Source organism: Anopheles aquasalis, chromosome X (assembly GCF_943734665.1).
Source record: "Anopheles aquasalis chromosome X, idAnoAquaMG_Q_19, whole genome shotgun sequence".
Classification (NCBI taxonomy): domain Eukaryota; kingdom Metazoa; phylum Arthropoda; class Insecta; order Diptera; family Culicidae; genus Anopheles; species Anopheles aquasalis.
The window spans coordinates 8,459,449-8,464,448 of record NC_064876.1 but is presented as its reverse complement, the minus strand read 5'-3'; positions in this window follow the sequence as shown (position 1 = coordinate 8,464,448).

The following is a 5,000-nucleotide window of genomic DNA, read 5'->3' as shown; positions in this document are numbered from 1 at the left end:
GCCCAAGTTAGGGTATCGTTTGCCTCACTTTTCGCCATCCTTTGACCACACTTTGGCGTTTGCTCTTGCTTTTAGCCAACCTCATGAGTGTTTGGGTGCACCAGGCCCACCGAATGGTTGCTCTCGTTCATCAACAGGCGTATTCTTTGAACCCAAGAGCTCGTCACAACCATGCAAACCCTTGTAACCATGATTGTGTGAACCATGTTTGCGCAAAGTGTGGTATTGTGATGGGCGTAACTTTACACTCGCGGGAACCTTGCATCGCTTGGTTAGAACACCCGCGTTTGTACGCCGATTGCAGTTTCGGGGTGTCCGTCGTGGCGGACAGCCAATGTTGTTAACTAAGTGGACTCGAGGTTGACCGGACAACCGTGGTGAATCACCCGTGAGTGATTCACCTACTCAGTGGAGAACGTTGGAAGTCATTGGGCCTTACCAGGGTAGGGGGACACCAATGCTTCATAGGAGACAAGAAGTAAGTGACACGATGATGTTCGGTTGAGTACTGACTTCTGTCTGACTTCTCTACTCGGAAGTCATCTTTATTTATACTGCCTTATCCGATACGTTTGTCGGATAGGAAGAGTTCCGATTTACAAAACATCTGCAAGCGCTACAAACATCTACGCTGCAGACCGCGTTTCGGCCGTAGCTTTCTCTTCCGCATGGCCTCGTTCTTAGGCGGTAGAACCTTTTCCGCAATCACCGGGGTGGCGCGTCGCATGTTTATGTTTACCTTGGGCGGTCCGGCCCGGTTGGCAACAATCGCCTGAGTTCGGGGTTTACCCATTCTTCGCCTATGGGTTACGCCTTTACCTCCCTAGCTAACGCCCGTGATGCATGTGACATCTGCGCATCAGATGTTTGCGTCGCATCACATTTGCTTAGCAGACTTTCATCTGTTTAGCAGACATGCTACACCTCCCCCCTTTAGAAAGAATAATGCAAAAATGGGTGCTTTTGAGCTCATTTGTGCATTATTCTAGCCTAGCTTTGATCAGTCTGTTTTTGTGTACTACAGACTCTTTTCCTGATGCTATGTGTCGTATCTTGCAGTTTGTGTTGTCAATTTCAATTATTACAAACGGTCCTACATAAATGGGATCTAATTTCTTCCTGTTTTCGTTCGTGATATAAACATGGTCTCCTAGTTTTACTTGGATGGGGTTCGCGTTTTTATTTGAGTCTATTTGCCTGTTTTGTTTTGTTTTGATGAGGTGCTTCCTCGCTACCTCGTTTGATTTTTGAAGCTTGTATCGCATTTCCGCGTGATATTGATCTAGATTGTAGACCGGTTCTGGTTTGTGTCTAATTAAATCCTGTGGTAGGTTCGCAGTTCTACCAAAAACTAATTCAAATGGTGTTAATTTTGTATCTGTGTGTTCTGTAGTGTTATAAACGAATTCGTAGTATTTTATCCAGTCATCCCAGTCGGTGTGATGCTCATTAGAAAATGCCCTTAGATACTCGTTTAAACATCTATGATTTCTCTCTAATGCTCCTATTGTTTGTGGATGGTAGGCTGTTGCGAATGTTTGTTTTATATTCAAAATTTCTGAAACTTTTGCCAAAATTTCGTTGTTATATTCTAGACCTTGGTCAGTTTTCATCTCCAAAAAGTTTCCGAAAGTGCATATGAAATTTTGCACTAGCGATCTTGCTATTGTATTTGCTTCTTTGTTCTGCATTGGTATGATGACAATGTATTTTGTAAGGTCGCACTGAATTGTTAGCGCGTATCTGTTGTTGTTATTTGTTTTTGGTAACGGTCCCACTGTGTCTATCGAGATAACATCAAACGGTTTCGAGGGAGTTGTCGTCACAACTTGTTCCTCTTTCGTGTGTTTGCGCACTTTGTTAACTAAGCATGCCTCACATTTGTTAATGAAATCTCTTATTTCCTCCTTCATATTCCTCCATTTGTACTTTTCTCTTAACTTCATATACAAACGGTACTGGCCTACATGTCCTCCCGAAGGGGTCATGTGATAATCCCTGATTATTCTTAGCCTTTCTTCCTTGTCTGTGATCCATCTAGTTGGAGTGAACAGGACAATTTGGAAGTTGGAGATCGTTTTGTTGGCTATCTCCTTAATTGTTTCTACAGAGTAGTGGTTGAACAATGCATCTCCCTTCGCAATTGCAACTTTATCTCTATTATGCCTTTTGGCAATCTTACGCACTTCTAGAAGAGCAAACTCTAGTGCTTGACTTCCATTTCTTAGTGCAGATTTATATATGGGTACGACAACAGACCCAAGCGCTTTGTTTTCATTGTGGTTTCTCACCACGAGCTCTATTTTCCCTTTTAACTCACCGGTTCTGAGTTTGAGCAATTTGGACACCTCGGAAGGCCTGTCCGTCTCCCACATTGTAGGGTGATCAACCCTCTGCTCTGCTCTTTTTGGTTCCTGTACTTGTACTTTTTGCTTAGCCATGGCCCTAGTAGTAATTTTTAAAATAGCGTTCTTAATCTCAATTTTATCGCTACTGGTGGGTGTGGATGCTTTTAGCTGGTCCGAATTGGGAACGATTCTGGACAGAGCATCCGCTACCACGTTACTTTTACCTGCTACAAATTCGATTTCGAAATCGAATTCCTCTAAATCTAATCTCATCCTAGTTAGTTTAGATGTCGGGTTTTTCATGCCGAACAGGTAAACTAAAGGCCTATGATCAGTCCTAATTTTAAATTTTCTACCGTACAGGTATGACCTAAAGTAATTGATTGCCCAATGTATGGCTGTCAGCTCTTTTTCTATAATCGGTTTGTTTTTCTCCCCTGGCGTGAAACTCTTGCTTGCATACGCAATGGGGTGGTCACCGTTCTCGAAAATTTGGGATAGAACCGCACCGCATGCGCTATCAGAAGCGTCAGTGGTTACAACAAATTGTTTACTGAAATCCGGATATTTGAGAATTTCCGGGGCTATTAGATTCTTTTTCAGTGTGTCGAACGCGTGTTGGCATTCGACTGTCCAAACAAATTTAGCGCCCTTTTTCAGTAAACTGTTTAGCGGTTTGGCCTTTTTGGCAAAATTTTCCACAAATTTCCTGTAATAGTTGCAAAATGCAACAAAGCGTCTGACCTCATCTGAGCTGGTAGGTATTGGGTAATTCCTAATTGTGTCGAACTTAGAATCGTCTGGGAAGATTCCCTTATCTGTTATTTTATGTCCTAAGTATGTTACTTCTGTTTTGAAAAATTTACATTTCTTAGGATTAAGTTTAAGATTATACTTTCTTAATCTTCCAAAAACCTTATCTAAGTTGTCAATGTGATGCCGTGCGCTGCACCCTGTGACAATTATATCATCAATGTAAACGAATGCTAGCTCTGGCGTTAAGCCTGCCATGGCTATAGCCATCATTCGTTGAAAACTATTAGGACTTATGTTCAACCCAAAGGGCATTCTTGTAAATTGATAATGTCCCGTTGGTGTGGAGAAAGCAGTATACTTTCTCGAATCTTTTTGCAATGGTATTTGATGGAACCCTGACATGAGGTCGAGCGTGCTAAAGTACTTTGCTCTTCCTAGTTGATCCAGAATTGTATCTATTCTCGGTAGAGGGAATTTATCCGGCAAAATTTTTTTGTTTATTTGCCTAAAATCCACCACTAATCTCCATTTCTTCTCACCGTTTTGTGCTTTTTTCGGCACCAAGAGGATTGGTGAGTTGTAGGCAGAAATGGAATGCTCTACGATTTTGTCTTTCAACATCTTGTTCACCTGTGTATTCATTTCTTCTGTTTGTGAGTGTATCTGTTTGTAGTTGGGGATGTATGAGGGGATGTTATCTGTTACTGAAATTTTCTGTTCGTAGAAATTATTGGTTGTTACCTGATCGTTTTCAGTGCAGAACGTGTCTGCGTATTTGCAAATGACCCGTTTTAAGTCGTTTCGAGCATATTGTGGTATTGCTTCGATTTCAATGCTTTCCAAAATGCTGTTTACCCTTTCGCTGTTTTGGTGCTTTTGGGACGCTGTTGTTCCAAGAGCCTGAAAATTGGCCAGTGGTTCAAATGTAGGCTGAAATTTGTTGTTTTGGATGATGACATTTCTGTCGGTTGTATTAATGAATTTAACCATAGCGTTGTCTTTGGCCACGATAGTGTTGCCGCAGAACACTCCTGGTTCTATTTGTTGTGCTAACACAACAGAATCTTCCTTAATGTGTAACGAGCTTATTTTCCTGATCACCTCACTCCTCATTGGCACCATAAAGGTTCCGCCCCCGTTATCTTCAATGGGGTGTGCGATTGAGTGCCCTTCGAAAGAAAAGTAAAGTAGCCAATGCTCGTAATCGATTAGGCATCGATGTTCCGTAAAAAAATCTCGTCCCAATATGCCATCGGCATTAATTTCAACCGATGCTGGTATGATGTGGAAGGTGTGTTGTACGTTGCAACCCTCGAATTGCAACGTGCCTACTGTTGTTCCTATTGTGGTGATTGAGTTGTTAGAAATCCCCGTAAGGTTAATAACATCCGTGGTGCAAGTTTTTTGGTTTGCTCTTGCTTTGTTGAGTTTGAACAGTGATACATCCGCCCCTGTGTCCAGGATTAAGGTAGTGAATCCATCATCCGTCATGTTTGTACGGATCCTGACGTAATTAACCGCCGAAATGTTTACGGATAATATTGGCAACTCTGGGGTTGCCCGTCGCCTAAAAAAGGTTGGTTATTGTCGCATTGCTGTTCATTGCTCTGGCTTTCCCCGGCCAGGTAAACCTTACCGGAGCCTTTGTTCTGGTAGTTATTTTGTTTCTTGTAGCTGTTGGTTTTTTGCTGTTGGGGGTAGTTATTATCGTACTTTGGTCCCGACCATTGCTTCTGGTATTTGTTGCTCCCTTTGTAATTGTTTCCCTGATAGTTTTGCTGCTGCCACTTCTTTTGTTGGTGGTTCTGCTTTTGCCATGACTTAGGCTTGTAGCCGCTGGCTTCTCCTCTTGCTGCCAAAACCACAGTGCTCTTTGTCCTTGTTGCTTCTATTTCT